This window comes from Mastomys coucha, unplaced genomic scaffold, assembly GCF_008632895.1.
Source record: "Mastomys coucha isolate ucsf_1 unplaced genomic scaffold, UCSF_Mcou_1 pScaffold14, whole genome shotgun sequence".
Taxonomy (NCBI): Eukaryota; Metazoa; Chordata; class Mammalia; order Rodentia; family Muridae; genus Mastomys; species Mastomys coucha.
In genome coordinates, this window is record NW_022196896.1 from 115,103,301 (window position 1) to 115,124,995 (window position 21,695).

Consider the following 21,695-nt stretch of genomic DNA (forward strand, 5'->3'; position numbering starts at 1 on the left):
TCTGTGTAGCCTTGGCTGTGCTGGAACTCACTCTGTAGACCAGGCTGGCCTCGAACTCAGAAATCCGCTTGCCTTTGCCTCCCAAGTGTTGGGATTAAAGGCGTGCGCCACATTGCCCAGCAACAGTATTTTATTCTTGAGCATTTCAGATGCATAGAGAATGGAAAGGGCTCACAGTGATTGCTTTCGTATGGACTGTGTGGGCATTGTGGGCAGCAGTAAGCTGACCCCGTTTCCCCTATCCTTCCCCAGTGTAGTTTTGGGATGGATTTTAAACTCAACTGTACATTCATAGTGTCTGCTCTCTTGTCTACCTTTTTATGAACTTAAAAAAAAAATTGTATTTTTGAAACAAAGCTTTGCTATATGTCCCTGACTGGCCTGGAACTTGCAGCAATCCTCCTGCCTCTGCTTCTTCATCTGGGATTGCAAGTGTACAGCACTATGCTGGCTCTTATCTGTTCTATTACTGAAGACATATTCGACGTCTTTTTCTTGTAGCAGAACATTGGGGATTTTCTGTAGGTGTTACCCAGTTCAGTGCCCACAGTGTGGCAGATACTAGCTACTTCTGAGTACTTAAATTTAGTTAACAATTCCTTCTCAGGTGTTGGAGAGACAGCTCAGATAGCCAGGCACTTGCCTGCAGTGCATGAAGCCCTGGGCGTGGTGGCTCCCACCTGTAATCACTTATCCTCACTCAGGAGGTGGAGGCAGTGTCATCTCCGCTACAGAGCCAGCTGGAGGCCACATGGGACCCAGTCTCAGAAAGGAAACAAAACCAAGGAGTTCTTGACTCCTGGGAGCCAACCATGTGCTGCTGCGTTGACCGTACGGACTGCACAGCTGTGGACTACTGCCATCATTAGGACAGTGTGTGACCACAGTTGATGTGTTAACCATGTACACTGATGTCTAACCCTGTCAACCGTAGCTCTCTGATACTTTCATTTTACTCTAAGAATTGTTTTGTTTTGCATTGGACTACAGTCTACCCTGGCTTTCAGACTCCCAAGTGCTGGGGTCACAAGTACACACCACCTGCAGGCTTTCTTGTCCACCGTAGAGCCTTGTGAAGTATGGGGCCTGTGAAGTTGTTTTGAAGGCCACTCCTCTAGAGGTGGGCCGTTTATACACCCTAGGGTACAGTCAGCAGGAAGGGAAAGTGACTTCCTGTCTTGGACAGCTACAGATCTGAGTTCTGCCCAGACCTGTGCTGTTGGCATTCGTGGGACAGAGCTGGTGACTGGCTCTGAACAATGTGCTTTGATTGACAACTACAATGAGGAAACATACTGAGCTCCTGGTGAGACAGTGCCCTGTCTTGTGTCAAGTGGCTATACCAGCTGCTAGAACCCAGCTGTGCCTTGTGACTCAGGGTTTCTGTAAGCGTATTTTGGGAATGGCATTTGGCCCATGGATAGCCCTGGCCTGAAGGCTTCCCCTGTTGAACCCATCAATTGAACCTTCCTGTGTTGTTTGCTCCCCCAACCCCACGTTTGGAAACAAGACTGTTGGTGATGTTCTCCACTTCACGGGCTTGGGGGTCCATCAATATCGGTGGAGGTTCTTTCACCTGTGCCACGCCCCACAGGTCTCCTGGCTTCCCAGCAGATGCTGGATCGTCCTTCCTCCTCCCTGCTTGCCCATCACCTGCCCTGTGATTTGCTTGTCTGTGGTTGCTCCTGTCCCTTTGTCTACACCAAGGCCTCTGTCCCAGCTCAGATTTCATCTGCCTGGGAAATAGCCGCCTTCTTCATCTGGCAGGTGTATGACACGCCTTCCAGAGACCTCATAGCCCCACTGTTGACTGTTGCCCCCAATGAGGACCTACTGTGTGCTCAGCATGTGCAACAAGGGTGAGAGGTGAGAGGGAGGAAGCCTGCTGGCCGCCACTGTACCCATTCAGGATTCCAAGTACTCTTGCCTGTGTCTCTGCAGATGCCTTGTTTTCAGAGGTAAGGTGTCTTCATCGAGTCTTTCCACAATGGCCTCCTGTTTGGTTTTCAGAGGAGAACTGTTCTTGAAGTATTTTGGTCCACATAGGCAATGCTTTGTCAAATGATATAATTACAGTTAGTCTTATTGAAACTCATTTAGCAGTTGGTGTGATGCTTAGTTAAGTTCTGTAATTACTGTTAGAAGGAAATGGAAGTTTGGAAACAAGACTGTTGGTGTCCAGGTCCAGGTCCTCTGGTGCATGTGGATGAATGTGGATGAGGCAGCCAGTCGCCCACCAGGGTGAGCTTGACCTGTTTATGGTAGGAAGACAAGAGAGCTGGTTAGTGTGGGTGCTCAGTTCTGGGGTAGAGCTGGGGGCTTTACCCCGTGCACTGTATGTTTCTAAAATCCGCTTACATCCAGTGCACATCACTGGGGCCAGCTAGCTGGGGGTTGTCACCTTCTGCCCTAGGGCTGGAGCCAGTCCAGAGCGTTTCCCAATCTGTCCAGCTTTCCCCAATGCTCACACACTTCTTCACTTAGAGGCCTGCCCTCTGTTGTCAAGGGGCCTCCTGCTGGTCCTCTGGGTTCTCAATCTGGGTGTCTTGAGGTTTTAGCCCATGGAGCTGGTATTAGGGCAGAAGTCTCTAAAAGCTGCTCTTGGTTTCCAGCAGGAGTCCATGCTGGGGATTTAGTTAGTGAATGTGTTTTGAACCCTGCCCCTTAAGTCTGACTGGTGAATATCCATGTGGATGCTCCTCTCAGAAATAGCCCCGAAGTGGTCAGGAGAGTTGACTCTGTGGCAAAGAGCACTTGTTGCTTTTGCAGAGGACCTGGATTCAATCCCTGGCACCCATATGGTGGTTCAGAACCATCCCTAACTCCAGTTCCAGCTGATTCTACACCCTCTTCTGACCTCTGTGGGCACCAGGCACACATGTGGTATATATCCATATATCTACACAAAACACTCATATGAGTAAAATAGAATAATCTACAATAATAAAGTTGAAAAGCAAAAAGCAGCCATTAAGCCCACCCTACTTCTGTCACCAGGCAGGAAGCCGGGCAGAAGAGGTCCCCCCCGCCCCCTTAGTGGGATTGTGAAGGTGGACTGAGATGATTGTGTGTTACGATGCTGATGTTGTTTTACTAAGCACAGAACCTGTCTACTGAGATGAAGCTCCGGTGAATTATCTGATGGAGAGAACTGCAGCTGTGAGCACAGGTGTTTACTCTGGGTTGCTTCAGCAATAGATCGGCTGGCTACTCTGCCCTCTGCTCTCCTGTGACTAGACTACCAGACAGAAGCAGTGTTGGGGAGGAAAGCTTTATTCTTGCTCACGGTTTCTAAGAGCTGTCATCCATTATAGTGAAAGGGGCCAAGGGGCTCAGTCCATCCTGTGGGTGTTGGTGGTAGTGGCTGCTCATCAGGGCGCACAGGGTGTGGTGACCAGTTCCAGGATATACAGGGTCTGAATAGCTTGCACTGGCTCCTGACCTTGAGAGTTCTCACTAACTTACAGGAGCATCCACTCAGTGGATGTTGAGAGAGCCCTTCCTGACAGTTACTGAATAGGAGAGCACAAGGCACTGAGGGAAGGCCCTTTGGTCTCTGAAGGGACTTGAGATCAAGAATGTGCTGGGCAAACACCAGAGGGAAGAAGGGAGGCACCCGACTGTGTGGGTCTCACAGTCTGGCCTTTGGCTTAGAATGTGATGTGCAGATGAAAAGGGGGTGTGGGTCGGATGGTTCATTGCCTTTCCAGCTGTGTAGAGGCCTTAGAGCTTGTAAGTTGGTATAATCAGGTGTTCTGACTAGGTACATGGTGTGGTGTGTGCTCATTATTCACTTACATTTTAGTTTGCATTAGAAAGACATCAGGTGGTACTGCCTGGGTTATCCTTAGATGTGGAAGGCTTGAAGGGGGGGGTGACTCAGGTGTCTCAGCGGGTGACAGTAGAGGTGGGGTTGAGTGTGGCAGATGTGACTGAGGTGGTGTGAGCACTGGGAAGGCAGAGTCCAGGAGCCAGGACTAAGCCTGCCCTTCAGAACCAAGGAGATTCTCCCTGTAGCTAGCTCGTGCCCTGCCTTGCCACTTCTCTGCTTCAGTGAGCAGTGAGTGGTACTCACTCACCCTTGAGGGGCAGGGGCAGTACTAGTGAGTCTGCTGCAGAAGTCAGAAACTCTGGACCCATTCCTGGCACCTGGAGAAAACTGCCAGAAGGTAAAGGGCTGATGGGGATGGTTAGTCATGGACGACTTTGTAGAAAAACCTCCATTTAGCTTCTCCCTTTTATACGACAGTGTATCCAGACTTTCTTCTGGAAGTTGCCGAGGTCCCCTTTCTCTCTGTGAAACAACTAACTCTACTTGGGTCTAGGAAGGGAAGCCCATCCTCTCTGAACGACCTGCTGAAATCAGATAAAGCCATCCCTTCTCCTTTGTGTCTTCATAAAAGATGTGGAGCAGTGATAACTGAAATCCACACTGAACCTCACACAGCTTCTCACTCCCCCTCACCCCCCATCCTGGACTCAGATTTCTGTAGGTGACACCATTCATGTGCTTGTTTAGCATCCCGGGTCCGTCCCTGTTCCCAATCCTTCCACAGACATGCCCCAGCCACTCAGCTGTAAATACTAAGCTTCATCTCTTCATCTTTGGCTAGCAGAATTTATATGGCCACCATGCCTGGGCTCTCTTAAGTCTGTTGGAAATGATGTCATTTACTCCTTTCTAGTAGTTGCACAGAAGGACAGCACAAAGAAGTGTGGATTTGACTAAACTGTTTAACTTGATGGATTGATGCATGCTGTTTTAGTTGGAGTTAGTGGATTCTGTTGGCGCGGAGTGTGTGCTCTCCTTAGTCCTGGTTACACGACTGCATTAGCTTCAGCCTCATGCTGCAGGCCCTCGCTCGTAGCTATGTGCGGCTGGCAGCTGTAGTGCCAGCTTCAGCTCGGAGCCCTTGCCAGAGGAACTGCAGCCTGCTCACCTGAAGTGCTTGCAGGATGGTGGTGTCTGAGAGTCCCTTGCTGTCCAGAATGTGGCAGTGCAGATGGCGCCCAGCAGGCAGTTAGCTGCTCCTTCTTCCCCCTATGACTTCTCTTTGGCCAGTGAGCTCTGAGCATCCCCAGCATTGGCCAAGTGGAGAGTGTGTGTCTTCATCCTCTCGATGGCTCTGCTAATTGAGCCAGTGAACAAAAAGTGCATTCAGCAGCCTTGTTTGCAGCCCTCCTCCAGGAGCGAGTAGGTTTGCTATTCCTGACATTCGATCCCGCTTTTCAGTGCTGCACAAAAGCCTCATGGCTGTAGGCTTGGACCTAATAGATTGCCTTTGTACTGAAGGGAAAGACAAAGCTAGCAAGGCCTGGACAGGGTGCTCTATCCCTCCTTCCTTGTCCCCCTCTCCCCTCCTCTCCCTCCCTCCCTCCCTCCCTCCCTCCCTCCCTCCCTCCCTCCGTCGTGTCTGTGTATATGCATGTTTGGGCTAGCGTGTGTGCTGTGTGTATGTGTGTGTCTCTCTGTGCATGTGTATAAGTTGGAGGAAAAGGAGGTTCTTGAGCAGAGAAGAGAGCTCTGTGTGCGGGGGTCGGGGGGCTTGACCATGTACTCAACCATGTGAGTGTGTTAATCAAGGCTAGCCCTCATGAGAAACAGTTCTCAGTGTGGTTCTGACTGGAAGTTGAAGGACACAAGTCAAAACAGAATCAGAAGAAGCAGGATCCTGGGAGCTGCCCCAAGGTCAGTGGTGCAGGATGCCAGGTATGGGAACTGTGGTCTTAGGCACCATCAGACAGGCCCTGGCTGAGCCACACCCCTCATGCTCTGTGGCGAGGACCCATAGCTAAGAGCTTGGGGAGAAGCCAGTGGGTGAGGGCTTCTTTAAAAACTGTCTCAAATGGCTGGCCAGGGGTGGCACATGCCTTTCATGCCAGCACTTAGGAGGCAGAGGCAGGTGATCTCCGTGAGTTCCAGGCCAGCCTGGTCTACAGAGTGAGTTCCAGGAGAGCCAGGGCTACAGAGAAACCCTGTCTTGAAAAAAACCAAAAACAACAACAACAAAACCAAACCAACCAAATCAACAAACAAACCCCCAAAATGTATCAAACACATTTGTTGTAGGCAAACAGCCCACATCTATTTTTGAAGAATGAATGAAAGTATTACATTGTATAAAAAGAACTGTGGTAAGCACAACCCTGTTTAAATGTAATTATGGCCAGTGAAGTGTAGTTTAAGTGGCTAGGACAGTGAGTTTTATTTTATGTCTATGTTGTATTTGCCACATTTAAAAAAAAAAAGCTGTTTAAATAAATTTTTTATGTTCTGGCACAGTGCTTTTCAGTGTTTATGGTCTGCAGTATACGCCTGTGTGCAGTATGCACCTGTGTGCAGTATACGCCTGTGTATACACAGGTCTGCCAGACCTGCAGGTAGAAGCAATTGTATAATTTTGAGTGTTCTCAGCTCTGTCTACCTTTCGAAGGCCTAGTCTTGGGAGAGTTTGGTGTTCCGTCATGAAATGGTTGAAGTTCAGAGATTCATTCCTCTTTCAGTCAGCTAGGCACGGAAGTGAAGTAAAGTCACTGTGGTGAACGTCACCAGGGCAGTGCGCTGGTGTCACCAGGGCAGTGTGCAGGTTCCTCTTCCGGAGGGAAGATGCTAGGGGAAGGACCAGGAAGAGCTGTAGCCTCATGGCAGAGACTAGAGCTCAGGGTGTACAGCCTCTGGCAGCTCTGGAGAGGCAAGGCAGGGTGCTCGCCTAGAGCTTTCCTGAGAAGCAAGGCCGCTTAGCTTTCGTATGGACTTCCTGGTCTCCAGAGCTGTCAGAATAAACAGCCATTGTTTCAAGCCACCTGGGTTGGTTCATTATTGAAGGTCTGGAACTCCTGCAGCCACCTGCTGCTCTGCACGTCCGTCCATAACTATCTACAGCTGCAGAGTCTGCATCTCTGTGCCCTCTCCTCTGCACCCTCTGTTGCTCTGCGGTCTCTGTGCTGACTTCTCAGAGGAATGACAGAGGCCACTGGGTATTGTGTACTTACAAATCTGGCACGGTCCAGCCACGGCTCAAAGAAGCCCCTGGCAGACACTGTGCATCATTCTCCTCTTGACCGCAGCTTCTCGCCCTTTCTTTTGTCCTCTCTGATCAAGACTCTGGGTTCCCTCCAGCAGTGGCTTTGTTAGTTCTGGACCCCTTCCTCCCACTTCACTGGTCATTTGTCATACTAGCTGGCCATTCAGATGTGACTCTCTAACCTTCTGAACGCATGTTTGGCCTTAGCCAACACAAGTTTGTTACCTTAAAGCCCCAGGATCAGGAGTTTAAGGGGCATTGCAGGGCTGAATCAAAGGCTGTGGTCCGTCAGCGGAGCATGCACTGTCCTCTCCCAGCTGTTCCTGCCTTGGCTCCTAGTTCTGATTCTCCCTCTGTCTCCACAGCTGCATAGTCTTCTCCTGATTCTCCAACCGTCTCTACAGCAGCATCGTCCTCTCAGACCCTCACACACTTCCCCATCCTAATGACTCTAAGGGTTACTTCGGGTCACCGCATGGCTCAGAGTCATCAAAAAACCTCAGCCCCGAATCTTTAACCTAAATACATGTGGGAAGTGATTCTGTCCCATGAAGCCTCAGATTCTCAGGCTCGGTGCTCGGTAGCTATTCTGTTTAATTGTCCCTTTACTTTGTTAAAGGCGTGTAGGTAGAATCCAGTGGCAGGAGTGTTCTCCTGCGTCCTACACCATTTTCAACGCCCACCATTGTCTTCCCGCTGTGCTGTTAGGTCACTGTGTGCAGACAAGGCAGAAAGAAAGGCGGGCTCATTGTCTGGATCTCCTGGACAAAGCGGAGGTCATGGGAGAGTTGCCACGCAGCTTCGTGTGTTGTCGAAGTCAGTCCCGTTCTTGTGTCTCACGGTGTTACTCAGGCATGTTCAGAGAGTTTCTGACAGATTAGGCATGGGGTGTATACTGGTTAGTTTTATGTGTTCCTGACACAAGCTAGAGTCACCAGAGAGAAGGGAACCTCAATGGAGAAAGTGCCTCCATAAGATCTGGCTGTAAGGCATTTTCTTAATGATCGGATGGAGAGAGCCTGGCTTATTGAGGGTGGAGCCATCCCTGGGCTAATTCAGGGTCCTGGGTTCTATAAGAAAGCAGGCTGAGCAAATAGTAAGGAGCAAACCTGTACGTAGCACCTCTCGGTGGCGTCTGTGACAGCTCTTGCCTGCAGGTTCCTACCCTGTGTGAGTTCCTGTCCTCACTGCTTTTCATGAAGAACTGTTACATGGAACTATGAGCAAAATAACCCCTTTCCTCCCAAGTGACTTTTGGTCATGGTGTTTCATAGAGCAATGTAAACCCCAACTTAGGTGTGAGACAAGGGAGGTTTGGAGCTGTAATGGCCAGCTGGTTAAAGGATGATGGGTGGGCCGGTGAGCAGGGGAGAGGGAGTGGTAGCCGAGAAATCTTTTCTGGAGAAAATAGTAGTCTAAGGATTTTTGTTGAGTTCTGAGTGTGAATCAGTCCAGAGCACTTCTAGACACATTGGGTGAGATCTTTGGCTGTCTTTCGGACATTTAATCACAAAGACCTGTTTCCTCTTGCTGACCTCACCTGGGTACCCTACTGTGTGTAGGAGGCCCAGCCTTGAGACCTGAGGTATGTGAGACTGCCAAGGAGACCTGTGCACTGGGAACCTCCTGTGGGTAGGCTGGAGGACAGACTCTGTTCTGCTGCTTCTCAAGTTCGAGGTACAGCTGCTGTTGACCTCTGATGAACCCTGCCGTCTCTCTGTGTCCCAAGCATGTGCAAGTTGAGGTTTCTGTGCAGAAACCCACCTATCCTGAGCCTCACAGCCCTTCGTATGTGTGCTGTGAGCAGGAGGCTGCCCAGGACTCTGTAAAAAGCAGTTTTGATGTGTGAGCAAACTGACCACTTCAAGGTGTGGCACATTCTCTCATCAGGCCACACGCCCTAGGGAGAGGTCCTCAGATCCCTTCAAGTTATTCTGTCTCAGCTGTTGGGGGCTGGGGAGCAGCAGCTTTCTCTGGGCTCCTGTTGTCCTTCACATACTGTGCATACCCATGAGTGGATGGCTTGAGAAAATCCCTGAGCTGGACTCAGAACAATCAGGGCCTGGGTTCGAGTTCCACGCTGTGTCTACTTAGCCTACTCTACCTGTAGTTGATCCTTGTGCTGGTGAAAATGGAAAGGCTCACTAAATCCTTGCTTGCTTGGGAAAGCCAGTGGCTTGAAATGAATCATTTTGAGCCATTAGTAGGGAGAACATATTACCCATCTATAAACATGATGACAGCAACAGAATCACGTCTGTCTCCCTTGTTAACCGAGCTTGCTAACCTGCTGCCTGCTTTGTATACTCGCAAAGCCTCCTGGGTGGAAAAGGAGAGCCCAGTGGAAGGGTGAAAGATTCTTGCTTGAGCTCCAGACAGCTGGCGAGTGAAAGGCAGCCAGAGATGCAGCTGTCCTTGAGTTGTGCTTCTGCCAATTCAAAATAACAGGTATGAGGTTGAGATTCTGAGCTCAGCCTGTGCAGTGCTTGGCGTTCTTGAAAACACACCATTTTGTTTTCAGTCTTTGCTGTGGAGCGCTGTCCTCTGAGCACAGTGTGGGTGTCACTGGAGCAGCTGTGGCTACGTGCAAGAGACTCATGACAGGACTCCTTGACTGGTGGCATTCCCTCGCATAGGAGGCTCATTGGACCCTCAGCTGAGCTCAGTCACTCTCTTTTGCACCTACTGTCCAGTTAGATGTTATGTGTTAATTCTGGCTAATTGCACATGGTCTGGGGGAAGTCCTGTAGATGATGGAGTGTTAGCTGGGGAGTAGGACTCCTGTGCAGCTGTGGGGAAGCTGTCAGGCCTGATGGCGGCAAGGCTTCCTCGTGGCAGCTGCTTTAGAGGTACTCCTGCTCCTGAAGATAACCCCTCTCCTTAGCTTTCGTTGGTTCCCATTGGGCTACAGTGGAATCTTACTGTGTGGTTTGTTGTTGGTACCCTCTAAGGGAGGGGGATTGAAGATGATGAACCATGCCTCCTCAGGGAGAGAGTTCTTCCCACAATGGTCTTGAAACAATCTGTTTTACCGAAGAGCAGCTTTGTTGCTGGGGTTTGTCACTGCAGCCAGTAGCTTGAGAGTCTCTGTCGAGCATGCTGGGTGTGGGGTGGGTGGGGTCGGATGGGGCCCAGCTGCTGCGCCTCCTTTCCTGTGGGTCTCAGGAATGGAAGTGGAGCTGTTTGATGGAGGAGGAACAGTAATTTTTAATGCACAGTTTAGTTCTACCGATGTTTAATGAGAAATTCAGGGAGGGCACCCTGGAAAAAGAGAACCCCAGGGTTCCACCCCTCAGACCTGTCTTTGTGCGTGGTCTTTAGTCCCGCACAGGCTTCCTTTCACTCCCCATGATGAGGCACGGGCGTCTCCTTCCACCCAGCCTCTGACCAATGGCCTCTCTGAATAGCAAGATCTATTCAAAATGGTCATTGGGTTTTTGTTGGACCCTCCAAAGGCCACACCATGAATTCATCGATGTGGGACTCTGTAATTCTCCTTTTTGGCCAGTCTCTGCATTTCCTTCAGTCCACCGCTTGACGGCTTTTCCTGTTCCTCTTAAGGCTATCTCTTAATTTGAGATTGCCAGCTTTAGCTACAGATCCAGCTTGCCACAGATGCCAGTCCACAGCCACGGGCTGACTCTGCAGATACTGCAGTGTCCTGCTGCACAGTGCTGGGGAAACTCTTGTTGCTGAGGGAACTCTTAAAGGCTCTTCCAGTGGCGACAGCTCCCAGGCAGCTTGTTTTCCTGGCTCCTTCCAGAGTAAGGTTGGCCCTCATTTCTCAGCAGTGGGTATTCCCCAGTGGTCCATCGTTCAGCTCCTCTTCTACTGAAGTTCATGTGTTTCTTTGCCTTGGTTTTCCAAGGCCCCCTTTCCCTGGGAGGAGAGTCTTGGTGGGAACAGAAGCTTCTGATGGCGCTTGGGGATGTGATGGCAACGCCTTCCGTCACCCGGCAGAAGACAACTGGAAATAGACACAGGGCGGGCAGAGACTTTGGAGCCCTAAAGAGGCACCGTTTTGTCTCCTGGCTCCTGTCAGTTGTGATCAGAGGAAAGGGTCTCTAAGCTGTGGCCTGGGAGACAGCCACTTTTTTTTATTTTGTTTCAGAGGGCCACTGAGCATCTAGAATCAGCCCCCTCCAGCTGTCAGCCCCTTGTTTACTTCCCCAGGTATGAGGTGGCTGGCAAGCTGTGGGCTGCAGCGTCAGTCCTGCTTGCTAGCTGCTTGCCTCACTCACCCTGCAGTGGATGTCAGAACCTCTCCAGGCTCCTGTGCTGGAATGCACACAGCCAGCTTTCCTGACCCTTCTGGGTTTGTGGTGAAAGGCGTCATTCCAGTGGGTACACTGTCCTTGGAGGCCTGGGTGACTGATGACCTCCACAGACCTAAGAGTCTAATGCCGTAAGCAGTGGCTTAACGTCTTAGGGATGACTTACAGGGGTCGGAATGAGGTGTGTTACTGTTGTTTGGTTTTTGATCACATTTTACTGCTTGATTTACATATTACATATTTCTTATGAACTTTGCTTTATAAAAACCTTCAAGGATTTTTGCCCTAATAAGTGTTATGTTTGCTGACTGTAACATAAACACATAATCACCATGCAAATAGACATACATTTAAGTGTATATACTTTGAATTTTTGGCTTTTAGGCTTTCAAACTTATTTATTCAGGTAGTATAAAAAGAGAGATGAAGCACATTCTTAGGGGAATTTTAAGAGTACACATAGGTTAAAATTTTTGTTCTGCAGTAATTGTAAACTCACGTTCAGCAAACAAGGCAATTCAAGCAGCAGGAAGGAAGTGAGCTTGAGAAATCTAAGTGGATAGTGGGATCTTAGACTTAAGCTTCTCGCTCACCTATGCTGCCCCCTGCTGGCCATGCCAGACTTTGCATTGAGGACATCTACTTAGCAGGAAGGGGGATCAGTTGTTTTATACACACACACCATAGGTGGTTTTTATCCTTCTGTGGTCCTCCTTTTGGCCCCAAGAATAAGAATGACTTCCAGGTCTTTTGTTCTGATATCTTAAATGATAATCTTTCCCTTTCTTGGTCTCTTTTTCTCCGCCCTTCCTTCAGCTGACCCATGGAATTATTTCATGTCCAGGGTTCCATGAGATTTAACCTTTTTTCTTCTTCTGTTTGAAAGAATTGAAAGAGTGATTAGTACATTGTAAGCTTCTAGTTCTTTTTCATTTATTTATTTATTTATTTATTTATTTATTTATTTATTTATATTTTTGAAGCAGGGTCTGTCTCTCTCTCTCTCCAGAAGGCAGGAAGACATGGAAGGGGAACAAAGGGCTTGCGAGGGAGCCTGCATGGTTACAGCACTAAATTCTGCATGACCCGGCTCCTAGCTGACCGCAGAACAGAGGGTATCTGGGGAGGATGCCGTGCCCACTAGAAATGCTGATGAAACCCTGTCTGGGATGCAGAGAAACATGTCCCAGGAAGGGAGTGTGGTCCAGGCCCCGCCTTCCTCCAGTGCTCACTGTTGTCTGCTCATGTTCTGACTTGGCTTTGAATCACTCATTTCTTTATATGTGACCCAAACAAAAAACAATGCTGTGGACATTTGTTAGCGCTGCTGGTTTCCATTATTTTATATTTGTTCAAAGCATGTGTTTTATAATCGCACTGAGTGTATCGTTCTCTTTCACGGGCTTCTGCGTCTTTCCCCAGCTCCCATCTTCTCCCACTTCTGTACCTGCCCCTTCCAAGTAGCTCCCTCCCACTTTCATGGTGTGTGTGAGGTGTGGTGTGGTGTGTATAACACCCATGTTCTGCGTGTGACAGAGAAAAGGCAATATTTGTCTGTCTGGGTCTGGCTTACTTTACTTAATATGACAGTCTCTGGATCTGTTGGTTTTCTTGCCAATACATACTTTATTTTCTCTTTATGGCTAAATAAAACTCCTGTGTGTATATGCACTACATTTCATCCGTTCATCTGGTGCCAGACACCCGGGCTGTTTCCATAGCTGGGCTGCGATGAACAGTGCTGCGGTAGGCATGGGTGAGCAGGCAGGTATCCCTGTGGTGTGCTTGGTCCTTTGGGTAGATGCCCAGGTACGGGTGGATCATGTGATCTTGCCAGTTGTTTTAAATTGAAGGCAGGTTTTTGGTTGACTCGTTTTCATCAGCCACCAGTAGGTGGAGGGAGTGAGACATGCAAACAGTGCTGTCCCCACTGCCTGGAGTCCATCCCTAAAGATGCGTGTTCATATTGTTCCGTGTGGATGTGCCTGACTGTTTGTAGCTGAAAGAAATCAGCGGTTTTAGTCATATTTGAAAATTAAGGAAAATGTACACGTTTGCTTGGTTTGCAAACACTCATTTTCTGGTAAGTCAGCAGCAGTCAGAGTGGACTATAGAAACACGGCGGAGAACCACAGGGATGATGGTGTACTGCTATGCACAGTTGTACAGAGAGGTTGGGCACTTCTCCTCACCTGGTTGTGGTTTCCGAAGTGGTCAGGCAGTACTTGGGCACACAGTGGACTACTGTAGTCCTGAGGGGATGCCATACTTTCAGGGGTCACCCTTAAGCACTGTCCTGATCTGATTCCACGTTAGTGAAATGGCAGAGCTGGCCATAAATGCGGAGAATTCAACTCTGCCCGAGGTGACTAGACAACTCCGAAGTCAAGGTGCCAGCCAGGACACCTGAAGCTGCAGACCATTTTCTGCATTCCTCTGTGTCCTCAGCCAATACGTGCTTACACCTGGTGGTAGGATCTAGATAGGCATAGGAGGTTAAACCTCGTGGAGTCCCTGGAGAGGGTGTGTAGCTCAGACTGGAGCCCTCTGGGCCTTCGAGATCCATGTGCTGAGTCCTGGAGACCTCCTTCCATGTTGAATTGTGTCCAGCAGATATGAGAAACCTAGAACTGAGTCTCTGATGAACTCCAGGCAATGCTTTTTGGTCTGGGTGGATACAGGAGGAGGTGGGGTAGCCTCAGTTGTATTCGACAGGCTGGGAGAAGCAGATGCTAGTGTTTCTGATGACTTTTGAATGACAAGGTTCTACAGAGAAGGGACCTCAGAGATCATGTTCCCTCCTTTCTTAGACCCTCAGTCCTAGAGAAGAGATGGCTGGTGTCTGTCACTGAGCAGAGACTCTGGACTGGGTTGTGACACTCACCATGATGGGTAGAGGGGAGGTTTTAGGGATTAGGTCGTGAATATGGGGCCAGTTGGCTGGTGCCTGTAGTGTTGGCACTTGGGAAGCTGAGGCAGGAGGATCCTTTGAGTTTTGGAGTGTGAGGGACACTTGGGCAGCATAGTGAGACCTCTTTTCAAAATAAAACTGGAAAAGCAAGGCAGGTGTCCCTGCGCTCGCTGAGATGCATAACAAGGACAAAATGCTCCCTAGTTTGAGGCAGAGGTTCCCAACCTGTGGTCAAGACCCCTTGGGAAACGGTCAGACAAGCCTTTCACAGGGGTCATGTATCAGATAGCCCACATCTCAGGGATTTACATTATGATGCATAGCAGTAGCAAAATTACAGTTATGAAGTAGCAAGGAAATAATTTTGTGGGTTGGGGGTCACCACAACAGGAGGGACTGTATTCAAGAGTCACTGTATTAGTGGTCTCAACCTTGGGAAGGTTGTGAATCACTGGTTTAAGGGATGGCCTGTCATCATCCATAGTGTCCTGGGTGGCACCTGACCTTGGACTTAAGCTTTCAGAACAGCTGTGTATGGCTCAGTCACCGAGTCCATGGCAGCCCAGGCAGACTGAGTCAGCTCTGAGGGGGAGGGGGAGAGTGAGCAGACTCCCGTAGGCGTTGGACTCGGAAGGCACCTTGACCCCAGCGAGGGCCTTGGTACTCATCACTGGGCATGTCCTTCTAGGAGATCCGGGCCTAGGTGACTTCACTCTGGATCAGGACAGACATGTGCAGGGTCTGATCCCAGACCACACACAGCGAAGCCCTTCAGACCACCCGGCAGTGGCCCAGTTTCTCTCATCTCCCAGAGGCCGTTCTTTTCTGCACTCTGCCCCTTGTCTCCTGGGAGAATGGAAGTCCAGTGCAGCGCGTCCCATTCAGAGTACTTTCTCTCAGCAGCTGGGGAAGTAGCCTGTGTGCGCGTTCCATCGGTGCATACAATACCTCAGCTCCCTGTCTCACTGCAGTGGGTCATTCATCTTAGACTTGCCACACAGTGGCACAGTGACCCCAGGTGTTCATGCTTACAGAGCAGTGGCAGGTGACCTGCCACTGGGTCCTGCAGTGGGATGTCTTGATAGTATGTTGCTTCTACTGGGCCCTACTTGCAGCGTCTTTGGTTTTAATTTTTAATGTTAATTAATTTTAAAAGGTTTTAAAAATTAAATGAGAGCTGAAAACACATGCAAGACCCCTTCTAAGCCTACACTGTAGAGGGCGGCCTGCCGAGTGCCCCCTTGGGCCACACTTCCCTGGGTGCTTCCTAGGGAATTAATTGGTTAGCTTTGCTTTCCATGCATGGCCCATGAAGAACAGAGGACGATCATAAAATGCTAGGTTTCAGGGAGCGTGGTGGTAGTGATCAGAGACATTGAATTTCGACAGCATGATCCATGGAGTCCCCCATGATGATATAAGCCATATACTACTGGCCATTGTACTTACATGGCCCCCCAGCAGAGGGTAGGAGTATTGGGGGTGTTATCAGGTGCATTCACAGTGTGCTGAGGGAAATCCCAATGCAGCATGAAGAGTTGGGACTTACAGAGGAATTCATAGCTGTATTTCTTTCCTGCAGCAAGCAGGACAACTCCCAGCTGTGTGGCGAGGCCCAGGGGAGAGGAGAATGTCACATCGTGGGTCCATTACTGGCAAGCTAGAGGAAGTTGGTAGCCTTTGATAAACCTTGAATCCCCAGGGGTATGGTGGAGGAGGTGGGGCGATTATGCTTGTTTATAGACAGACCCAGAGAGATGGCGTGTGCTTGGTCCCACTGCATTCCTCTTTCTGGCTGTGTGTGCTGCCATGGAATTATTTTAAAAGCATATGAAGAACCAGTTTGTCATTCACTGGTGTAAATATTTAGGGCTGTGACTGGGCTCAGCTGCTTTGCTGTGTATCTGGCTGGCCGAGGGGGCAAGAGCTTGGCTGCCTCATGAGTGAGTGTCCAGTGTAGGCCAATGAGCTCATTTTTCCTGGAGCAGATCAAACATTGTGATTACTCTGGGTGCTCATAGGGGTCAGTTGACGCCTGGCTTCTGTGTTTTACCTATGAATATTGTGCTTGAAGTTGGCATGGACGCTTCTTGATGTTTGTAGGGGGCACCTGGGTGTACCACAGCCAGTTGCTTTTGAGTGTGTTGAGGGCCTCATGAAAATGTGTGCTTCTTGTCAGCAAGGTTGTACAAACTGGGAGTGTTACACTGTGTGTGTCTACGTAGATGCACAGCCTGAGCAAGTGTGCATGTGTGTGTATGGGGTGCCTTGCTCTGTGTGTGTGTGTATCTGCATGAGTGTGCCTGTATGTGCATGTCCTCATTTAGTCCTGCCCAGGAACAAGCAGAGGACAGAGCAGATGATGTCCAGGGAGGCTGGGGACATGTTCTTACGCTGGTGTCCCATACAGGGGAAGGACAAGGATATGGTCCCCGCTAGCCAACTGTAGTGCACTTCAGGAAGGTGTGTTTGAACCCTGGACCTGAGGGCATGCAGTGTGAAATGGAAAATGCTGTAGAGTTGCGTGTCTCAATGTGTGCGACTTGGACAGGACTCTAAAATGAAGTCAGGAAGAGCCTCCAGAATAGATGTCACAGAGTGGCCACACACAACAGTGACATCATCACCTTGGGAAGAATGGGGTCTCCTGTGGGCATGACCCTGCAAACTCCTGTGGGTTTCTTACTGGGCCCTTCTGGATGCTCACCCTCTCAGGGCTTGGTGGGCTTCACGCTTCCCGAGTTAAGGCTGCAGGTTGTGTAGTGCTCAGCTTGTGGGCATGTCAGGACGTTGGCCCATGCTTCTGTGTAGCTCACTGGGGAATAAGTGTCAGTGGGGTTAATAGGTAGTTTTACCTGGCAAACTTAAAGATGCTGTAGGGTGCAAACTGTAGCTGCTGTGATCCTCAGTTTACCAGCTTCCACATGAATGGCTTCCAGGGGGTCCCCCTCACAAATGCAGGTTCACATCCCCTATCCAGAAGTTGAGTGGGAGGACCCTGCACCTCATCATGCAGCCGAGTCAGGCTGACACTCTGTGGAGCCTATAGTTGGCCTTGCCCTATGTTAGCTATGACCTGTCCTTGTGATACCAGTAAGGACATGGGTGGGAGTGGCTTCATCACTGCCTTGTCCTTTGGTTTTCATGCATCTCTGGATAAGCTATATGGTGTCAGGCCAAGCTCTGGGCATCATGGCTAGATCCCCCACTGTCCGCCCTTCCTGCCCCCGCCCACTCCCCTGGCTGCTTTGTTTTCCCGGCTGGATTTCTCTGCTGCTCCCCTCCTCAGAGTTCTTTATGGACTCTTCCTTCATGACTTCTGAGATAGGACCCAGGGAATGGGGCAGGTCCCCCGGAGCTCACACGGTCAGATAGCCTGACCACACAGCAGGCCCTGAAAGGGTGCTTCCAAGAAAGCAGGCCATTTCCTCAGGGTCCTGGAAGCCGATGGTCAGTTCTGGTGAGGCCTCACTGGATCCTCACTTAGCATTGAGGTTAGCACTGGCCAGAGGGTGGGGATAAGATCTACTGTTTCTGCCCCTCCTCCACTCTTCCTGTAAGAAGGGGCACCAGGGTCCATCTGATATGGCCACACTCCGAGGCCTCATGGAATGAATTGTAGTTCCCTTTTGAAGAACAAGTCCCCAGCAGTCATGTCAGAGAAGTGGATCAGCAGGTACATCCCACCTGTGACACTGCACTAGCCTCATTTGTGGGTCCCTGCTGTCTTCCCCCACAATTCAGAGCTCTAGCCAATTTCCCTAGAGTTACTCAGTGAAAGCCAAGTTCCAAGGGCTTCCTCTGGCCTCTTCCTGGTGGCTCTTTCTGGCACACTGTAAAGACCCAGTCCCTACCTTAGTCTACGGAGTGGGGGAGCAGGGTGGGCAGACTTGATCCCATGGGCCAGACCACTCCCACCTACAGGTGTGGTCCTCCAACTCAGGACCATGCCCGTGGATTGCATGCTGGGTGAAGGTTCTCAGGAGAGCTTTGAGGTGCAGGGGAATTAGAAGATCTCAACTCCACACACCATCTTATTGAGCCAGGTCATGCCTGTGTCTCACATGCTGTCTGGCTGCTTTCACAGCGTTGGTGGAGTTACATGGCTGAGACAGAGACATACTATTTCCTTGGTTGTGTTTCTTGGCTTATAAAGCCTAAACTGTTTATTCTTTGGTCCTTGACAGGAGTTTGCCAACCTCTTGCTCAGCTTCTTGTCTCCTACTCCAGCCTCCATCTCTGCCAGGCCCCCTCTCATCCATGCTCCAGCGATACCCCTCTCCTGACCCCTCTCTCACATACCTCTGGCCTTTGTTCTTCCTGTCTCCCCACCCTGCATACCCACTCTCCTCCTGCCTATGCCTGGCTTAGATTTTTTTCTTTGAAATTACATTTTGCTTATTTCGTGTGTGTGTGTGTGTGTGTGTGTGTGTGTGTGTGTGTGCGCGCGCGCGCGCGCGTGCCCATGTACACCTGTCACATTGTAGGCGTACAACTCAGAGGAGAACTTGAAGGAGATGGTGCTTTGCTTCCACCATGTGGGTTCTGTGGCTTGAATTCAGGTTTTCAGGCTTGTTGGCAAGGGCCCTTTACCTACTGAACCATCTCACTAACCCATGCCTGACTTTTCAAAAATGTGGGTGATAGGGATGGCACACAGGCTCTTGTGTGTTCTTTACCAGGGAGATCTCTATCCAGCCTGGCATCTAACGTGCCTTTGATGATGGTTTTTCTCCTGAACACCACTGCTGATATAGAAGATCCCCAAGGTACTGATATGTGGGCATCGGTTGGTTGGAACCAGCTTTGGAGCATTCAGTTTGTGTTGCTGAAGGACTTAATGAAGAATAAAGAATGATACAATTTAAGTGCTTGGGAGAGTTTAAAAACTCACAATGTAAACTTCAAAACCAGTGCACACTGAGGAACATGGATCTCTCAGAGTGCACTGAGTGTTCCTTGGACACACATAAGTGGGAAACTGGCAGTTTCTTTCTCAGTCTGTATTCTCTGTGGGCAAATCAGTTTACTCAAGAGGCCTTTAAAGGTGGGAAGGGGCAGAAGAGTCCACAAGACCTGAAGTCCCTAGTAGGGTAGCAATCCATAGTAGGGCAGCAGTCCTTGGTAGGGCAGCACTCCTTGGCCTCATTGTGTGTGTGTGAGTTTGTATGTGCGGGTATGAGTGCGTGCGTGCACCATCCCTGGGTAGGGTGGTCCTCATGTAAGAAAGCAAGCGGAGCAGCCACAGAGAGCAAGCCAGTAAGCAGCGCTCCTCCAGGGTCTCTGCCTCAGTTCCTGCCTCCAGGTTCCTGCTTGAATTTCTGCCCAGAGTTCCTCCATAGTGAACTGTAAGCTGTGGTATGAAATTAACCCTTTCCTCCCCAAGTTGCTTTTACTCATGGTGTTTGTCACAGCATTATAAATCAGTCTGGGGCAGCTTGTCATGCTTACTTTGCAGCACTCCTACCTGACAAGCTGTCTCTCTGGCTCCCAAGTTTTATTTTTATTTTGAATTGTTTATTTATATTCTAGTCGTTGCTCCCCCTCCCCCAGTTCCCCCCTCCCACAGTTCCTCCGGATCCTCCTCCCATTCTTCCTTCCCCTTGCCTCTGAGAGGGTGCTCCACCCTCAGACTTCCCCCTTCCCCGCGGACCAGCCTCAAGTCTCTCAAAGATGAAGAGCATCTTCTTCCACTGAGGCCAGACCAGGCAGATCTCTGCTATATATGTGCCGGGGGATGTGGAGTGGGGGGAGGGGAGAGGAGGCTCGGAGCAGCCTGTGTATGCTCCTGTTTTATGGCCCAGTTTTCTGGCAGCTTCTGGGGTCTGGGTTAGTTGAGAATGCTGGTCTTTCTATGGGGTCGCCCTCCTCAGCTGCTTCTAGCCTTTCCCTAATTCAACCGTAGGGGCCCCCAACTTCAAATGGTTGGGTGTAAGTCTCTGCATCCGTCTCAAGTCAACTACTGGTAGGGCCTCTCAGAGGACAGCCATGCCCAGCTCCCATCTGTAAGCACGTCATAGCATCAAGTTTAATTTTTAATTGGCACATAGTAATTGGACATATTTATGGGGCACGTTGTGCTGTTTTGGTGATGTATGTGACGTGTGATGACCATACTGAAGTAGGTAGCATGTTCACCATCTTAAGCCTGTTCCAGTCTTCACACGGAGAGTGCTCAGGTCCTCAGGACATGCGTGGTGCGTCTTTAGGTTTCGTCTTCCTTCCCAGGAGGACCTTAATGCTTCCTTGCTTGCCTGCTTAGCTTTTCCTTTTGGTGCCTCTCTGCTGTCTTCTGTCTGTCAAGCCTTGTTTGCTGTCGTTGTTCCAGCTCTACAGTCTATCCTGTCTGAGCACTCAGCAGGGTCTGTCACCCTCTCCTCCAGGGAAAGGTGTACACTGACTGGCTCACTGTGCCAGCATGTGTGAGCACCTGTGGAGTGATGTGTTGGGCGCTTGCTTCTTCCGGTCTCGGTTGTGTGAAGCCCTTCTTGCGGTGTTCGCCCCCATGCTGGCTCACTGTTGTTTTGGGAAAGCTTGCTATTAATAGATCCCTAATCTAAGAATGTAGATGGAAAATGTCCATAGCAGCTGGATCTTGTCAGGCATTCTCTAGCGGTGCAATTTGTTTGTCTCTTCATTTTGTTTTTTCCCCCCTAAGATAAATATAATCATTGCGCTTGGAGTGGAGGCAGTTTCCAGAAGTTGGCATTAGGAATAGATTTAAAATAGCATTTTAACAAAAATCCATCCTTCCCTGGTGGGCATAGGAAGGCAATTTGAATACTTTGGTATCATATTCATACTTATTGCAAGTTGATTATTTTATCTTATATGTACGTGCGTGTGACTTAGTGTGTATGTGTGCACCATATGTATATAGGTGCCCACCAAGGTGAGGCAGAAAACATCAGATCACCTGGCGTTACAGGAGGTAGTGAGCCACCTGGAGAGGGTGCTGGGAACTTGAACCTGTGTCCTCTGCAAGAACAGCAAGTGCTCTTAACTACTGTGCCATGTCTCTGGTCCCCTGGAGGAGGTGATATTTAATGCTTAAGTAAGGCTGAGACTGGTGGGAGCTTTCTGGGGTCCTTACTCCGGGCCACAGATTTTGTGTCAGTCATTTTCATGGATATTCTTCTCCCCACTTTCCAGATGAAGATAGTCCTGCTCAAGGGGTCGGCAGCTGTCCCAGGATGCACAGTGTTTCATGGCAGAGCCGAGTCCCAAGGTTTAACTTCCTGCTGCCATAATGGCTCAGCATGGCCTCCTCTGACATTGGGTCACCTGCACCATTGTGTCCTTTATTTCCTCGGTCTTGTTGCTAGATGAAGTGTGGGTGCGTAGCAGGTCAGTACCTGAGATCCTTTCCCTTAAAGGAGACCAGAGAGCAGCGTCCAGAAACACAGTGCGTCATCCCCCCGCAACCCCCAAGGAGACCAGGAATGTGGTGTCCAGAAACACAGTGCATCACCCCCCCCACCCCCC

The 21,695-nt window shown here is 49.8% G+C and overlaps 1 protein-coding gene across 5 annotated transcripts in view; it reads left to right on the forward strand.

Moving 5' to 3' along the window:
• Agap1 (ArfGAP with GTPase domain, ankyrin repeat and PH domain 1) overlaps positions 1-21,695 on the forward strand; it is a 445,290-nt gene that overhangs the window by 61,627 nt on the left and 361,968 nt on the right. The window lies entirely within an intron of this gene.